This window comes from Gracilinanus agilis, chromosome 2 (genome assembly GCF_016433145.1).
Source record: "Gracilinanus agilis isolate LMUSP501 chromosome 2, AgileGrace, whole genome shotgun sequence".
Taxonomy (NCBI): Eukaryota; Metazoa; Chordata; class Mammalia; order Didelphimorphia; family Didelphidae; genus Gracilinanus; species Gracilinanus agilis.
The window spans coordinates 213,777,318-213,796,506 of record NC_058131.1 but is presented as its reverse complement, the minus strand read 5'-3'; the positions used below and the strand labels follow the sequence as shown (position 1 = coordinate 213,796,506).

The window sequence follows — 19,189 nt, the reverse complement described above, 5'->3', positions numbered from 1 at the left end:
CACATATCCTGGCCATAAAATTGATTTGCTCTGAAACTCCTTGAGTTTATATTAAGAACAGTATTTGTGAGGAGTATCCAAGCTCTTGGGTAAGATTAGTTAACAGTTAGTTAAGTAATAGGGCCAAGTCCACTGACTAGGTGCCATATTCTTTCTATTCAAGTAGTATTAGCCCATTTTACTAAAAGGAAACTAAGGCCCAGAGAAGCTAAGAGAATTGTACAATTTCACACAGCTAATATCAGAGGCAAGATTCAAACTGAAATCTTCTGACACTAAAACCAGTGCTTTTTCACAGTTGCAGACGTTTGCCAATAGGTTAGAACAGTGATGGGCAAACTACAGCCAGCAGGCCAGATGCGGCTCCCTGAATTGTTCTATCCACCTTGCGACATTATTCCTAATCTGACGAATACAGTGAGTAGTGTAATGCAGGATTGCTGCAAGAATCTCTTGCACTTGCAAATCCACCTGAGGCAATCCTGGCAGTTGGGGGGAATAGAATGTTGACCAGCCAGAGTTCTGTCTCATGGCAAAACCGTTTGAGCCTGGGACTATAAATATCCCTGTAGTACCAACTGAGGGGCTTTGGCTTTTGGTTTTGGGGCTTTTGGCTTTTGGGCTTTTGGGCTTTTTCCTTTGGCCTCTCCCTTGACATCCTGCTATCCCCTGGATCTCCCCATTGGGCCCTGGGAGGAGGGAATTTTGGTGGGTGGAGATCGTGGGAACTAGCTTCTATAGACAGGTAGAGACAACTCCAGTTGAATGAAACTTCGGAAGAGTTGCCTTAGAAACAAATTGACAGATGAGCATTTCCTTTCCTTTGGCCCCCTCTTTAAAAAGTTTGCCTATCACTGGGCTAGAGGAAAAAAGCATTATGTAAATATTATTATCCAGTAATTTATCAGTCTTATCCAACTCTTTGTGATGCAGTTTGGCATTTTCTTGGCAAAGATATTAGAATGATTTACCATTTTCCCTCTCCAACTCTTTTTACAGATGGAGAACCAGAGGCAAAGGGAGTTAAGTGACTTTGCCCAACATCACAAAGCTGGAATCAAAGGTTAGATTTGAACTCAGGAAGATGAGCTTTCTTGACTGCAGACCTGGCACTCTATTCACCTGTGCCACCTAGCTGCCCTGTGAAAATATTAGCTCTAATAATTCATCTTCGCAGACAGAAAGCTTTCTCAGTGATCCTGAAATTATTGCTTTTGAGAGGAAAGGGCTTTGGGTTTCAAAGGCTGCTGCTGGTTCTGCTTTTTGCAATTCGGCCCCAGTAGCATAGCTCAAGAAACCTCCTCGTGAAGGATGAAAAAGAAAGCTCTTTCCCCCAGTTCCAGGAAACAAATCTGCAGCTGTTGATAAATGGTGGCTAAAAGGTGGCCAAGAGTGACATACCCTTAGAACAGCTTCCAGATTTGCCATTATCAGCAGAAGGGAATTCCCTTCCCTTAAGAGGCCCGACAGGATTCAAGGCTTCTGGCCCTCTGGGAAATCTGCCAGGCCTCTCACCCCAGTTAGGCACTTTCCAGAATAGTACATGACCCATCTTACTTGGAGTCCAGTGTCAGCCAGTGTGCCCATGTATGACCAAGCATCCCAAAGATTTGGCATCTATGAACATACTGAAATTAAAACAAAACCCTGGCCAGGGACAAAGGGCTCTGTTGACATCCCTTAGTGCTCTTTATGTAGAGGTACACTTGCTTTGTGTATAATATATTAGACTTATAATCAGGAAAGTTCTGGTTCAAATCTTGCCTCAGACACTTCAGATCCTGGCTCAGGTAATCCCGCTCAGTCCTCACTTTCCAGAGGGGATAAAATAGGAATAGTAACACCTATAATATTTGCCTTTCAGAATTGTTGTGAGGACCAACAGAAATAATGTATGCAAAGTGCTTTATAAACTTTAAAATGCTAGATAAATGTCAGTTTTTCTAATTATTCAAATACCAACCTGCAGGTTTAATTTGTTCTGGGTCCTCTGAAAACCCCTGTTCACAAATACGGTTGCTTCAAAGAAAATCTTCCCCTCATCCTTGTGCAGAATTACTATGAAGATAAAAGAAAAATAAGAACAAATAATAAATGGCTTCTACCCACAGTAGTCTCTAAAGTCAGTTGTTTGCTTTGGCATGAAGAAGGAGAGGAAAACTTCTTTGCATCTGTTCACAAACTCAGCTGTCAATGGGTGGGCCTATTAGTCCATTATTTTAGAGAAGAGAAATATGTTTTCATAACAGATCAAACATTTTAGAACTCCAGTGTCATACAGCCTGTTTTACAGTTGGAAATGGAGGTTTTCACTATTATAAATGAGTTTATAAAACAATTCTGCACAAAGTTGGCTTCTTTATTTCTTCTCTTGGAGTATAGTACTAATTGTAGGGTTGCTGAGAGGAAGTATGGCCTAGTGAAAAGCTCTGCTGGGTTTAGAAAGGAAAAAGCAATGGTTGTTTCTGCTGTTTGTGCCACCTTGAAAAACTCAGTACTCTTCTTTGGCCTCAGTCTCTTCATCTATAAAATCAGGAGGTTTGAGAGGAAGCGTTGTCTAGAAGAAAGAATAAAAAGGACATGGAACCCCAGGTTTCCTCTTGACACCCCAAACTCCAGAAGTGTTCCAGGTCAAAAGAGATGCAGGAAAATTCCTTTCCTTCCTTGCATTCTTGTAGAGCTGAGGGAAAGGTGACCCTGAGCATTAAAGACCCACAATAAGGAAAGACCCCTGAGAGAATTAGTATCCTTGGATTCTCCCCTAGATTTTGAGATGGACACAGATATACATCTCCCAGTTATACTCTGATAGCATCAGGCTGTATGTAGGACATCTATTCATCCCCTAAACTATTCCAGGTCAGTCCTTGAGTCTTCAGGACACAAAACATCCCTCTATCCCTGGTTAGGTGACAAACATCCCCACTTCTGCCTAACCTCATCCCACCTCCTCTAGCCCCTGTTGTCTAAAGGGTTTTAGCTCAGAATCCATCTCCTCTAGGAGACAATGTCTACTCTTGCACTTGTCTCCCAACCGTACAACATTGCTTCCAAATTAATAAATTTCTCTTTTATTTTTAAGCTAGTTATTGGAGTCTGTCATTCTTGACAAGGGCAATCCATCGAGATACAGGATTTTACCATAAAGCTCTCTCACAACAAAAGGAAATAATTTAGAATGAAATTAAACCAGCATTAAGCACCAACTATGTGCCATTTGTAAAATGGAGACAAACCGGAAAAGGAAATGGCAAACCACTGCAGTATCTTTTCCGAGAAAACCTCATGGATAAAATCCCTGGGGTCACATAGAGTCAGACAGGACTGAACAACAACATTGTGCCAGATGCTTTACAAATATTATTTCATTTTATTATCTCATTTTATCCTGAGATAAACTCTGGGAAAGAGGAGCTGTTATTATCCCCATTTTACCTTTGAGAAGACTTGGGCAGACAGCGGTTTAAGTGACTTGTCCAGTCACATAACTAGTAAATCTGAGGCAGAATTTGCACTCAAGATTTCCTGACTCTAAGCTGGATAAGAGTACCGCCTCTATTTGTTGCCTCCTCTATTTAAATACCTGCTCTAACTGCGTGACCTTCAGCAAGTCATTTCCTGTCTCTAGGATTTCCTCATCTATAAGTTAAAGCAGCATTATGGTGAAAAGAGCTTTGAACTTGGAGTGAGAAAACCCGCCTTCAGAGACCACTCTACCACCTTTTAGGCAAATCATTTCCCCTCTCCCACCTCTAGTTTTTTTCTTTGTAAAACGAAGGGGTTGGACTGGACCTCTAGAGTTTCTTTCAGCTCTTAATCCCATTGAAACTCTGGGAAAGTGTGCGCCAGGGCAGCACCCGAAACACCAGCTTTTTCTTCTTTTTCCTTTTGTTCAATGCCTTTCTAATTCTTCCAAATCAAAGCTATTCTATGGAGACCCAGAAAGCAGTTTGGAGCACAATAGGCTTTGGGTTCCGAGTTCTGATGAAAGGATTCAGTAGAACTCCCCAGCGGCGCTTGGCTTTGGACAGGTGTTAATTATTCCCCGTGGCTACATCTGTGTATTCAGCATGGGGGAAAGAGGCAATTTGCAGCTCAGCTTGCGGTGGGCTGGGAAGCTGCGGCTCCGACGGGCCGCCTGCTCCAGCCGCAGAAGCCAAAGAGCACCGAACCCACAGCTTCCTCCCCGACGGAGGGAAGTTCCTAGCCCGCCACACTGCCGGGATCCATTCCTCAGGCAAGGCGAGGTGGCGGGGAGGGGAAGGTTAAGTGGTCCAGACGAAACATCCTTCTTCCAGTCTGGGTTTATAAACCGTCCCCGCTGCCAGACACACTCCAGAAGAGGAGTAGGCAGCAGTAAACACCTCCAACGTGCAAGCGAGCTGGGGCTCCCATTATGCAGCGATGGAAATAGCGGCCCCGATGGCAGGGACCCAGTTGGTTTCTTAATGGGCTGTGGGATTAGCACCAGGTAAAGTATAGCCCGAACCCCTTCTTGCAGCTAAAAGGCGCCCCGGGGAGAGTACGTTTCAGCTAAACTAGATTCAAATAGTAATCCTTTCGATTTCTAAAACTCTCTGTAGTTTACAAAGCAGGCAGACACGAAACAACAAATACTATATATTTTTTTTTAATTTTCTATAAGTATAAATTGTTGGGGTTTTTTTAATCCTTTCCTCCAGTCTTAGAATCTATATTAAGTATTGGTTCCAAGGCAGAAGAGTGGTGAGGGCTAGGCAATGGGGGTTAAGTGACTTGCCCAGGATCACAGATAGGAAGTATATGAGCCCAAATTTGAACCCAAGACCTCTTGTCTCCAGGTCTCGTGTTCTATCCACTGAGCCACCTAGCTACCTCTTATAAGTTTTACAAAACTATTTTCCTTCCCTTTAAGAGCCTTCTAAGGTAGGTAATGCAAATATTATATATATATATATACATGTATATGCATATATATAATGCAAATATTATTATACCCATTTTGTAGATGATGAAACCAAGGCTCAAAGAACTAAATTTCCAAATGTCTATACCAGAGCTACGACCCAGTCTTTTGTTGAAAAATTCCAAGTCCAGTTCACTTTCCTCTTCTCCAGGATACTTTGAGACAATCTGGTAATAATAATAAACATTTTAACTTAAAATTTTAACTTTAACTTGAAGTTAACACTTTAAGGTTTGCAAAGCTCTCTACAAATATTATCTCTTTTGATCCCCACAATAACCCCGAGAGATAGACACTATTATTATCCAAACCCCCACACATGTATACATATACATACCTATATCAGCATCCAAGGGTCTTTATAAGCTGCTAAAGTGATTTGCTGTGGCCTGTGAACTCCTCTCTGACATTTAAAGCTCTTTTATAACCTGGCACTTTCCTTTCTGATCCTGTTATAGTTTGCATTCTAGCCACACTGGGCTACTTGCAGTTCTTTGGCCAGGTTGCCCCATCTACCTCTCTGTCTGTACCTTCTCCCTGACTTGTCCAAGCCTAGAACACTCTGACCCTCACTTCAGCCTCTTAAAGGCTCAACTCTAATCCCACCTCCTCCAGGAGAAATTCTCAAGTGGCTAATGCTTAGTCTTTCAAATCACTTCATCTATTCCAATGTTGGTGAAATTTTTAGAGATCGAGTACCCAAACTGCACCTTCAAGTAGCATGTGAGCCATCCCTTTACCCCAGACAGGGAAGGGAGGAAGCACTCCCATTGGGCTGATGGGCAGAGGGGCAGGTGATGTGAAAAATATCCTCAGGAGAGATGGAGGGGGGTGAAGGGAGCAGCCCCTTCTGGCACACATGCCATAAATTCGACAAAATGGATCTATTCAGTATATATGGTATGTATATAGTTTTTTTCATGTTAACTCCCATTAGAATGGATGTTCCTTGAAGGTATGGATTGTTTTTTGCCTTTTCTTTCTCTCTCTGTCTTCCTTCCTTCCTTCCTTTAACATCTCAATAGCTTAGAACCATATCTGACTGAAAAAGCAAGGCTTAGTAAATGTTTACTGACATGTTGACTTTAACCTCCCCAGCATCATTGTCATAGCCTTGTGCCCCTTCTTCTTCCTCAGTTATTTGCCCCTATTTCCATCTTCTCTGTGCATTTTTAAAATCTAAGTATGGCAATTTATCTCCATCAAATTTCCTTTGTTATTTCCTCTTTCTTCCTGTCAAAATTACTTGTGTTGCTCATCAGCATAGGCATAACTAGAAAATCTTGTTCTTGGGGCAAATTCAATTATAGAGTAGGCTGGCAAAGAGTCCATCCCAAGTGCAGTGTTGCCAGAAGGTCCAAACTGTGCCCTTACAACATGGCTGACAGGCCCTAATCCCCTAATCCTCAAAAGAAGGCCAAGATTAGGAGAAGACAGCAGATAAAAGCAGAGACTTTAGGCCTTAGGAGAGGAAGAACATAATGATGGAACCCTGGGCAGTGGCTTGGGACTAAACGAAAAGACAAGAAGGGCAAGTTGAAGGGCAACTGGAGAAGAAATACCCCACTCCAGTTAGAATCATGGATCAAAACTCTCTTGTAATTGTACTAATTTTAGCTCTAGAGAACAGAATTTTGGTTTCAGGAGTCTCCCATCCCTCTTGAGATGATTCCCTTGTGAAAACTCAGACTATGGGCTACCACATATCCTTTCTTTTGATCTATGAAAACCACATCAAACTATAAGAAGTGTTCCCTTGCCTGAGAACACAATTCAGGTGAACTGAGCACAGATGACTTCAACAAGGAAGAAAAGGGAAAGATGTCAAAAGAGATGGATGTGTCTGAACCAACAAACTTCAATGAGAAAACGAGCCATGTATAGAAGATGAAATCGAGGGCTGGAAACTGAGGTAGAAATACAGAGCTGTGGCATAGTCCTTTAAGTCTAGCGTCAGGAATGCCAAAGTTTAGAATGAACTGAAACTTATGACAAAGGCCAAATTCAAAGGGCAGTTTTTCTCCATGTTGGAGGCAAGAAGAAAACAAAGAAAGAGTAGAAGTGCTCGGCTCAGGGTGAGTAAGACAATGAAAGGATTTCTCAATCCCTATTCCTCTTGATTTCTCTGCAGCCTTTGACAATTAATCACCTTCTCCTTGATACTTTCATGTCTAATTTTGGAGACTGTAAAAGTCTTTTTTTACCACTGTAAAAGTGAAAATTGGGAAAAGCTATCTAGACGTGTATATATTTCTATGGACATGGGAAATGTATCAAAACTACATTTCCCGTGATCCAGCTGTTTCCGTTTCCGGGTCTTTGGGGGCATGGGGAGGTCTACGTCGAAGCAGAGAGGGTTTAAATCTCCTGGGTTAGGAGGAAGTGCTCTCTTGGGCGAGTAGGAGCTTCCAGGAAAGAGGAGAGAGTAATGGGGGTGGCGGCAGTTTTGAATGCTTACAAGCGCGTGGTCTAATGATTTTATCTATCAGCATGGCTTTAATTAAAATACTAATTTGTATATTTATACCAGCCTTTATCATTTTTCATATTAATACCACTTATTCCTGGAGAGACATCACTCTACTGCCTTTCACACTACTCCTTTTCTGTCCTCTGATCCTCCAAATTACTCTAACCATAGCTGTCTCTCAGGGTTCTGTTGAAGGTTGAACCCTCTTCTCTTTTCCCTCTATACTACTTTACTTAGTTATCTCCTCAGCTCCCATGGATTTAATTACCATCTCAACACTGACAAGTCTCAGATCTACGTATTCTGCCCTAACCTCTCCGCTGACATACAATCTCTCATCTCCAACTGCCTTTCAGTCATCTCAAACTGAGTGTCCAGTGGACATCTTAAACTCAACATATCCAAATTAGAACTCGTTATTTTTGCTCCTAAACTCCCTCCACTCATAACTTCCCTATTACTTCAGAAAGCAGTGTCATCCTCCAAGACCCTCAAGTCCTCAATCTGGGCGTCATCCTCAACTCTTCATTCTTTCTCACCTTGCATATTCGATCTTTGTCAAATGCTGTTGATTTCACTTTTGCACCATCTCTCAAAAAATGGGGCAGCTGGGTGGCTCAGTGGATTGAGAGCCAGGCCTAGAGACTGGAGGTCCTAGGTTCAAGTCCAGCCTCGGACACTTCCAGCTGTGTGACCTTGGGCAAGTCACTTGACCCCTATTGCCCACCCTTACCACTCCTGGGCCAAGGACAGTCCCTAGCCCGGATGAAAAAGGAGGAGGGTTGGGCGTGGGGCTAGCAACCCCACCCTGTAAAAACTACATCTGTTAAAGAAACTGCAACCTTAAGTAGGGGCAGCTGGGCTAGCTCAGTGGATTGAGAGCCAGGCCTAGAGACGAAAGGTCCTAGGTTCAAATCCGGGCTCAGACACTTCCCAGCTGGGTGACCCTGAGCGACAGTGTGACCCATTGCCTACTGGTTGTGGCTCTATGCTCCTAGAATGGAGTCCCAGGAAAAAAAAAAGAAAACATCTCTCAAATACTCTCTTCTGACACTACCACCACTCTGGCGTAAACCCTCATCATCAATGCTGTCATTGTTCAGTTGTCTCAGTCATGTTCCACTCTTCAGGATCCCATTTGGGTTTGTTGGGATTTTTTTTTTGGCAGATACTGGAGTGGTTTGTCATTTCCTTCTCCAGTTCATTTTACAAATGAGGAACTGAGGTAAACAGAATTAAATGGCCTGCTTAGTAACCACTAATAAGTGTCTGAGGCCATATTCAAACCCTGGGAGATGAATCTTCTTGACTTCAGAAATCACTCTAGCCTCTGTGACTCCCAGCTCCCTTGGCCTTCATCACCTCGTTCCTATTCTGTTGTCGCACTCTGCTGATAAGTCTACCAGCCTCAAAACTCTCCCTGTTCTCATCTATCATCCATTCAGCACCAAAGTGATTTTCCTCAAGTGTGGGTCTGAACATGTCACTTGCCTACTCAGTGAACTTCATGGGCTCCCTATGGCCTCCAGAATCAAATATAAAAGGCTCCATTTCATGTTCAAAGCTCTACCTAACCCAACCCTTTCCTACCTTTCCAGGTTTCATACTCCCCATCATATATCCTTCTGGCTATTCCACAAACAAGACAGTCTATCTCTCAGCTCAGAGCATTTTCTCTGACTGTCCCCCATGCCTGGAATACTCTTCATCTCCATCACTGCCTGCTGACTTCTTTAGCTTCCTTTAAGTCCCAACTAAGAACCCATTTTTTATTGGAAGCCTTTCCCAACCCCTCTTAATTCTAATGCCTCCCCTTTGTTAACTAGTTCCTGCTTGTCCTGTGTATCATTTGTTTGTACCTATATATTCACTTCTTGTCTCTCCTATTTGATTGTGAGCTCCTTTAGGGCAGGGACTGCTTTTTGCCTCTTATTGTATCCCCAGTGCTTAGTACAGCAAATGGCACATGGTAAGCACTTAATAAATATTTATTGACTGACTGACTGATAGCAGATGATGGAAAGAATACAGAAGTATTCTGAGCCTTCTGTGCTTTTGCTTCCTCTATTAAAGAGACTCATTTTCCTAGTTAACACATGGTTAGGCAACTGGAAACAGGCATAGAATGTTTATGCATGCTCTGTAGTGCCTCTGAGGTACTTCTGATACAGATTATTTCCTACCAAAAAGAGAAGAAAAGGGGTCAACAGAGAACTGGAACCCAAGATAAGTGGAGGCATTGCTAAGAGAACACCCCGATGGACTCTGGTCCCATAGGCCTGCATGAACCACAATCCAGAAGAATGACAGAATTTATGGGTATGATTGTGGCTGCTGCTGATCTTATAAAAAAACTATAGTGAATAGAACTGACTTAGTTAATCAGTATTAACCTAGAGGTTTGGTGGGCAACTAAGTGATACAGTAGATATATTTCCAAGTCTGGAGTCAGGAAGACTCATCTTCCTGAGTTCAAATCTGGCCTCAGACACTTACTAGCCATGTGACTCTGGACCAATCATTTAATCCTGTTTGCCTCAGTTTCCTCACCTGAATAGTGAGCTAAAGAATCAAAAGGCAAATCATTCCAGTATCTTTGCCAAGAAAACCCTGAATGGGGTTATGAAGAGTCAGACACCACTGAAAAAACACTGAACAACAACAACAACAAATAATAAAACTTAGAGAATTATCTGTAGAAAAATATCCTAGGACTCTATCCTTGATTCTACTCTATACAATATTTATCAGGTACAATTTGTGAATTCTAGAGAGCTGGAAGGAATATCTAATATGTTCAATGATAGAATTGATATCAGTCAACAAAAACTCATTAAGCTAAGTGTCAGGCATTGTGCTAGGTGCTGATGATTCAAAAAATGAAACTATATCAAGGAGAAGCAAGGGAAGGCACTAACGGTGAAGGCTTCCTACAGAAAGTATTGCTTGATCTATTCTTAAAGGAAGAATAGTATTATTTAAGGTAGAATTGATAAAGAAGCACATTCTAGGCATGTAATACATCCAAGGCATTGTCCTGTGTGAGGAAGAGAAATGACCATTTGGCCAGATCACAAAGTATCTAGGATGAGGAACAATTTCCATTGTGTTTGGAAAGATGGGGTGGGGACAGATCTTGAAGAGTTTTCAAGCTAAACAGAAGAGTTTCAAATTTCATCATAGAGGCAAGAGGAAGCTACCAATGTTTATTGAGGAGGGGAGTAACATAGTAATATAACATTGTAAGATCTGTACTTAAAGAAAATCACAGGGTAAGTAGGTGACTTATTGGATAAAAAGTCAGGCCTGTAGACCAGAGGTCCAGGGTTCAAATCTGGCATACGTACTAGCTGTATGTCCCTGAGCAAGTCACTTAACTTCAACTAACCAGTCCTTAACACTCTTCTGCCTTGGAACCAACACTTGATATTGATTCTATGACAGAAGGTAAGAGTTTTTAAAGGGAAAAAATCCACAGAAAATCACTTTGGTAACTCTGTGGAAGAGACTATCTAAAAAGATCCCTAGCTAAAATGATAATACAAATCTAACAAGATATATTTAGGGCCATAAGATTTAGGACTAGAAAGAAACTTAGAAATAATCTAGTCCTATTTGATAAAAGTACAGATCCAAGCTTGGGGGGCAAGAATTGACTATTTGGTAAAAATTGCTGGGACAATTAGAAAATAGTTTGGCAGAAACTAGATATAGACTAACATCTTACACCATTCACTAAGATAAGATCAAAATGGATACATGATCTAGATATAAAAGGTGATATCATAAGCAAATTAGAAGACAAGGAATGTTTATTACCTACCAGATTTATGGACAGGAGAGGAATTTATGAGTGAATAAGAAATGGAGAGCATTGCGAATTGTAAAAAGGGATGATTTTGAACATGATAACTTGAAAAGGTCTTATATAAATAAAACTAGTGTAGTCAAGATTTGAAAGAAAGCAGAAAATTGGGGGAGGAAATTTTATAGACAATTTCTCAGATAGAAATCTCATATCTAAAATATGTAGAGAACTTTGTCAAATTTATAAGAATAAGAGCCATCCCCCAATTGATAAATGGCCAAAAGACATGAAGCATCATTGTTTAGATAAAGAAATCAATACCATGTATAGTTATATGAAAAATACATTGTTGATTAGGAAAATGAAAATCAAAACAATTCTGAGATATCTTATACCTATCAAACTGGCTAAAATGATAAAAGAGTAAAATGGCAAAAGGTGGAGGGAATGTGGAAAACTGGGGACATTAATACACTATTGGTTGAATTATGAACTTATCCAGTCATTTTGGAAAGCAATTTGGAATTATGCCCAGAGAGCCATAAAACTGTGTATACCCTTAGATGTAGCATTACCATTGCTAACTCTATTTCCCCAGCAGTTTGGGTAAAAAAGAAAAGAACCTATATGTTCCAAAATATTTCTAGCAGCTCTCTTTTTGGCAAGAAATTGAGAGGATGTCCATCAACTGGGGGATAGCTGAATAAGTTGTGATATATATATATATATATATATATATATATATACATAAAATCCACTGCTCTGTAAGAAATGATGAGTATATCAATTTTTTTTAAAACCCTTACCTTCCGTCTTGGAGTCAATTGACTCCAAGGCAGAAGAATGGTAAGGGTAGGTAATGGGGGTTAAGTGACTTGCCCAGGGTCACTCAGCTAGGAAGTGTCTGAGGTCAGATTTGAACCTAGGATCTCCCATCTCTAGGCCTGACTCTCAATCCACTGAGCTACCCAGCTGCCCCCTATATCAATTTTTTTAAGTTGGAGAGACCTACATGAAATAATGAAGAATAAAACAAGTAGAACCAAAAGAGCATTATGTATAGCTCCAGAATTAATATTTGAAGAAAGACTTGTGAATGTCCACTTACAGAGAAAGAACTGATAAATAGAAACATGAAAGACATAACAGAGAAAGAACTGATAAATAGAAACATGAAAGACATAATTTATATATACAAAAAAAAAAAAGAATCTAGTCTGACACCTTCATTTTAAAATTGAAATCATGAAGTCCAAGAGAAGTTTAGTAACTTGCTCCAGGTTATTCAAGTAGATCCTAGAACTAAATTTAGTGCTATTTCTACTGTACCAGTTATAAAGTTGGGCTCAGAAAAATCAATGGCACAATATTAGGGTGGAGGAATCATGGCTCATATGAATGGGACATGGGAAATTTAATAGGATACAAGCTCAATATGACTCAAAAATGCAAAATAATAATAATAATGTATCTTTGTTGTTGTTCAGTCATTTCATGTCTGATTCCTCGTGAACCCCATTTAGGATTTTCTGAGTAAAGATCCTAGAGTGGTTTGGCATTTCCTTCTCCAGCTCATTTTACAGATGAGGACACTAAGACAAGTAGGGTTAAGTGACTTGCCCAGGGCCACAAAGCTAGTTAGTGTCAGGCTGGATTTGAACTCATGAAGATGAGTCTTTCTGATTCCAAGTCCAAGGCTTTATTCATTGTGCTACCTAGCTGCCTTCTAATGTATCTTTAAGCAGCATTAATAGACATATGGTGAAATAAATGACAAAAATAAGTCTCATTGGACTCTGCCCTGTTTGATAGCAGGCCAGACAAAAGAAGATGACCAGTCTATGGAACTTAATTTTGACAGAATTTCTCTATTTCGGTACTAACCTGATCTTGGGCTTCAGCTAATCTTACACCTTTGAAATTATTTCTTCCCTTAACTCAGGTAAGATGTTGCCCTATTTGGCTCCAATTAAATAGTACCTGATTCTGCTATTTTGATAAACCAGACTTTAATGCTGCCTGTGATTGGTCACCCTGCAGAGTCCAATTCTGATTGGGCCAGTCTCTAGGGTTGTGAGAGAATTAGAGAAGGGCCTGGAGCACGTGCCATGAGGAAAGCCTCATTCCCAAGAGCACTCCAGAGGCATGGAGGAAGGATTAACAGGGCTACAGGGAACACACAGGGGAAGAGAGCACATTTCCTACAAAGAAAGACAAAAGGCAAGAGTTAGAATTAGAAGGAAGAGCCTGACTGTGCAGCTTCTCAAGGAAGAATGAATTCCCTTCAGACCTTCATCAGTAAAGAAAGCAAAATGTGCAGTGACAAATCGAATTGATTAACTTGTGCTAAGAAGAGCCGAATGTGCTTAGTTACTGATCACGGCTCACTTGAAACACAAGCGGCTCAGACCAAGATTGAGACACTAGAAGAAAAACTTCTGGGCAAGCAGGAGGTTGCTGACAAACTGAGCTGAAAGGTAGATGAACTTTATTTAGACTCGGCTCGTTCAACATACCAACATACCATTCACCTGCAGTGGAAAGGAACCGCCAAGGAGGCACCGTTCTTCACATACAGTCTTCACAGAGGAGTGATTTCCCTAAAATAGAAATCAGTGTGTCAATATCTGAGCTAAGGGAACAGGGCAATGTTGCTGTAGAATTGAATTTTTTCTTACAAATTTACTTTTTAATTGAAACTCCATTCTTTGAGGGCAAGGATGGACTCACATTGTATCCACAGTGCTTAGTACAGTTCTTGGCACAAAGAAGTCTACAATAAATGCTTTCCATTCATGAGGATTAGCCAAAAGAACTGAACATATTTAGCCCACTGAAGAGAAGACTTAGAGCAAGAATTCTTAACCTGGGGACTTCATAAACTTGGAGGGGAATAAAAATCTCTAACTGAAATTTAGCATTTTCCTTTATTATAAATTTTATTTTAAAATATCATTCCGGGGAGTCCATAGGCTTTACCAGACTGGGGAAGGGGTCTATTACACAAAAGAATTTTAGGGATCCCTGACTTAAAGGGACTATAATACTAGGAGAAATGATTAACAGTTTTGATTCAACAGATTGGCTTAATGATTAGGCAAATTTAGGCTTAATCTCAATAATAACTTTTTTTTAATCCCTTACCTTCTGTCTTAGAATCAATATGGTATATTAGTTCCAAGGCAGAAGAGTGGTAAGGGCTAGGCAATGGGGGTCAAGTGACTTGCCCAGGGTCACACAGCTAGGAAATGTCTGAGGTCAGATTTGAACTCAGGACTCCCCATCTCTGGGCCTGGGCATGGCCCTCAATTTACTGAGCGACACAGCTGCCCCCTCAATAATAACTTTTTAACAATCAGAGCTGTCCAAAAGTATGATGGACTGACCTAAGAGGAGGTGAAGTCCCTTTCATTTGAGGTCTTCAAGTAAAGGCTAAGTGGTCATTTATGAGATGTTCTCAAAAGGAATTCTTATTCCAAGATAAGTAGGAGTAGATGGCTTGTGAGATTTCTTCCAGTTCTCAGATTCCATGATCTGAATTCTTTCATCCAACATCTTACTTGTGCCAAATGAACAGTCTCTCTTCTCCACCCCTCACCAGAATATCTGAACCTCCCATCTACTTGAGTAGATTGACTTTAAAAGGAGGCAGTTGAATACTCAGGTATCTGCATCCTGTGTTAAATCTGAAAAAAAAAGTCTCCTTGCATCACCGCCCACACAAGGCACTATAATTTCCCAAAAATGTTTCTGTCAGGCAATTTGCAGACAGCTGGAACTGAACCTTTTCCTATCTAAGGAGGAGCAACAATGGAGCCCCTGGGACTGTTACACAGATTACAGCTGGTGATGGCAAAATCAGCAGAGGTAGAAACGGAAGAGGGGAGGGATGCTTGCCTGATTTGAGCATCTAGGAATATAACAAAGATAGATTTTTTTTGCAACTGTCATTGTCTTTCCCCTGCTCCCCCACCTCTCCCTTATACTTATCCATTTTTAAAAATGAAAAGAGAATCAGCCACCAGTGGTCTTCCAAAGAGGTAGTGTGGTACAGTGGAAAGAGTAATAGACTTGGAATAAAATGGAATCTGCTTCTGATATTTAATACTTATTTGACATAAAGCAAATCTGTCCCCTTCTCTGGACCTCAGTTTCCTGAAAAATGAAGAGATTGAGCTAAGTTAATTCTGTGGTCCCTTACATTTCTAAATTCCAGAATCATAACTAGGGTTAGGTGCCCAGGGTTTTTTCTATGGATATCTGAATAGGAGGCTCACTTCCTTCCCACAGTGGTGCTCTAGCCCTGTACAAATTCAAACAACTGTTACATACTCTCTTGCCTGGCCCTAAGATGCTATATCTAACATACCATCACTTTGAGATCCCTCTCCCAGTCCCTTCTGCAATAATCAATCACTAAGCATTTTCATGAAAGTAAACAATATACACACTGACAACTGTGATTAATATGAAAAAACCACCACAAAATAGCCAAAAATGAATGTTGCAATGCATTTACAAAGGGAGTGGGAGGAAGGGCATGGATATGTGGAACACTGATATGGATGATCAGATCTTTTTCAATGTATTGATTAGGTTTGCTGATTTTTTCTACTCATCTTCCTCTTCTTAGTTCATTTTCTTTTCTTTACTTTCTTTTTTCTTTTGTAAGATTATGCTTGCTTTCCTCTCTTACCCAGGCTAAAAAGTAAAGCAGTGAACAAGTGGCCTAATGGGAGTTTTGACCTGCTCTCTGTCTAACTTGGGCCAATTCACCTCTCCTTAGGCAGCCTGGAGGCGGTGATGCTGTAGATAGAGTGCTGGCCCTCACCAGGAAGTCTTATCTTCCTGAGTTCAAATCTAGCCTCGGATTCTTACTAGCTGTGTGACCCTAAGCAAACCATTTAACCCCATTTGCCTCAGTTTTCTCATCTGTAAGCCTCGGATTCTTACTAGCTGTGTGACCCTAAGCAAACCATTTAACCCCATTTGCCTCAGTTTTCTCATCTGTAAATGAGATAGAAAAGAAATTATAAACTACTCTAATATCTCTGCCAAGAAAACCCCAAATGGGGTTGTGAAGAGTTAGACACACTAGAAACAACTAAAGAATAGCTAGGCAGCCTGGTGATCCCTTACTCTAATGGGATTACCATTTTGGAATTGAACTTATATCAAACAGCTAATGGGCTTAGTCTACCATAACTCAGAACTTCCTAGATCCATTAATCCACCAGTATCACCCTCCCCAATAACAGGAATCTCAGGTGTACATTACCACTCATGTTATCTCTTTTTTAAAAAAGTCTTCTTAAAGGGGGCAGCTGGGTAGCTCAGTGGATTGAGAGCCAGGCCTAGAGACAGGAGGTCCTAGGTTCAAATCTGGCCTCAGACACTTCCCAGCTGTGTGACCCTGGGCAAGTCACTTGACCCCCATTGCCTACCCTTACCACTCTTCTGCCTTGGAGCCAATACACAGTATTGACTCGAAGACAGAAGGTAAGGGTTTAAAAAAAAAAAAAGTCTTCTTAAAGTCTTAAAGACTTGGATTTTCAGGGAAGGGGAATATAGAGGGAAATTTAAGTATTAAAAAAAGACTGATAAAATTTATTTTTTTAAAAATAAGCATTTATTAAGCATCTTCTATTTAAGGAAAGTACACAAACCATCCATATTCACACCTTCCCTCGTCCCTAGACTCTGCTCCTGACTCCATGAGCCTTCTAACTATAGAATATCGCTCCACTCCATGACCAGTTCCTCTGATTGACCAGTTCCTCCTAGAACCTCCATTTTTAAGAAAAATACTCAAGTCAGTTATGTTTATCTCATTCCTCTCTGGGATCTACTTCTAACTCTCCAGACTTTTCTCTCCACCATGACTCAACATACACAATCCTTCTTCCAGCTCCCCTCTCTACTTTCCCTCCCATTTTAATTTCCTTTTATTGTCCTCTTTCATTACAATGTTTCATTATATTTCATTACACTACAATTACCATGAGGGTAGGGATTCATGATTCTCTTTGTTTTTGCTTGTATCTGTATTCTAAGGATTGGCACATAGTAAGCACTCAATAAATGTTTGCTGCCTTGTTGGCTATATACCAAACTGTCCTGACCCATGACTCTCTCAGTCTAGTATATGTAGAGAGCCGCTCTACACATATTTCTCATATGGATTTGAATCACCAACAGAGAGAAGCTGGAAAGTAATGGATTAAGTTTACAGGCCAGAGATTAAGACATAAAAGGAGGAGAGAGAAAGAGAGAAGAAACACAGGGACAAAACTTTGTTGTGGTCTCAGCATGTCAGCAGCTCAGCTCCTTCTCAGATGGTCTGAGAGAGAGTAACTGAGCTGAACTGATTTTATTGAGGATTGTAGGAATGGGGGTTGCAGGATGTCAATCAAACAGTCAGCACATCAGAAGTTATAACATAGTACTGACAAGTAAAAGGAACAGATGGCCACAATAGTATAGCTAGATACTCAGGTAAGAAGCACATATGAAATCCTCTCCTTTCCAACACATTGTCAATTTTATAATGCTTTGTATTCTTAAACATTTGACTCAGTTCTCTACATATTTGAGAAAGGAGGCCTTTGTCATAGAAACTTATTATAAAATTTTTTCTCCAGTTTGTAGTTTCCCTTCTCATCTTGTTGCATTGGTTTTGTTTGTGTAAACCCTTTTTATTTTGTCAGAGTTATCTATTTTACATCTCATAATGTTTTCTATATTTTGTTTGGACACAAATTCCTCCCTTAATCATAGATCTGACAGGTAAACTATTCCATGTTCCCCTAATTTGTTTATGGTATCACCCTTTATTTTTAAATCATGTATCATTTTGATCTTACCTTGTGTAAGGGTTAAAATTAAAGGTTGTATTAACTATATAAAAATGTGGTTGGTGAAATTATGACTCAGGTCAGAATGACTTTATAGCAATTTATTTATAAAATAGAGGGAAAGAGTGAAAGTAGAGAAATGAGAAAAGAGGGCAGACTAAGAAATCTAGCTTAACAAGCTAAACTATTTGCTCCAACCCTGGATTTACTCCAGCAGGATTCCAGAAGCCCCAGCCAGAGGGACTAGGGGTCAATTAAACAAGGACTCCAGCTACACAAAATGTTTAAAAACCTTAATACTGGTAACACATGCTTCAGGTACAAAAAATGAGAGAAAAAAAAGAAAACTCAAATACTATATTGCACATACAAGGGAAAACAATAATAATTTTTTTAAATCAAAAATACATAGTTTACAATCAGTAACACACTGTGTCAGCCAAGGAGAGGCAGAATACAAAGATTTCTCACCCCAAAATGAGATCCATTTCCTTTTTAACTTAGCTATGATCCACAGTGTGAGTGCAAATAATTTTCACTAAGTAAAAACTTTTTAAAACAGTAGTAAAATGGGTAATGCACATTCAAGAAGTATAAAAATTCCCCCAAATCACAAAAACACATTTAATGACAATAGCAAACAAACCCGCTATTACTGGGATTCACATTTGTTGCTATCTGACATTTAAAAAACCTTTGAATCTTATGAATACTTGTCACAAGTTCTCCAGATCTAGCCAATCTGTAAACCTTGGCAAAGATATTTCTAACAATTACTGCCATCATTCCAAAATGTGGCAGGAAAAACCAGAAAAAAAAATCTCTGTACTGCTGATGAAAACCTTTTGGGTCTAAAATGTCACCAAGAATCTAGATCATTCTGGTAGAAGGATAGAGTAAGCTGAAGAGTACAAATATTTTTTAAAAAACCTTCTAGTGGGTACAAAGCCCCCTGGGAAAACCTTCCCACCTCCCAGATGAGATTATATCCCATCACAAGATAACTAACCCCTTTGGGAAACCTCCCTCCTCTGGTATGAGACTGTAACACCATAAAAGGCATGTCTTTATATGTCTCATCCATTGCAATGTGGAGGCAAGGACTACAATAG

The 19,189-nt window shown here is 40.2% G+C and overlaps 1 pseudogene; it reads right to left on the bottom strand.

The window, feature by feature from the left end:
* Window positions 1-4,051: 4,051 nt before the first annotated feature.
* LOC123233482 overlaps window positions 4,052-19,189 on the bottom strand; it is a 142,957-nt pseudogene continuing 127,819 nt past the window's right edge.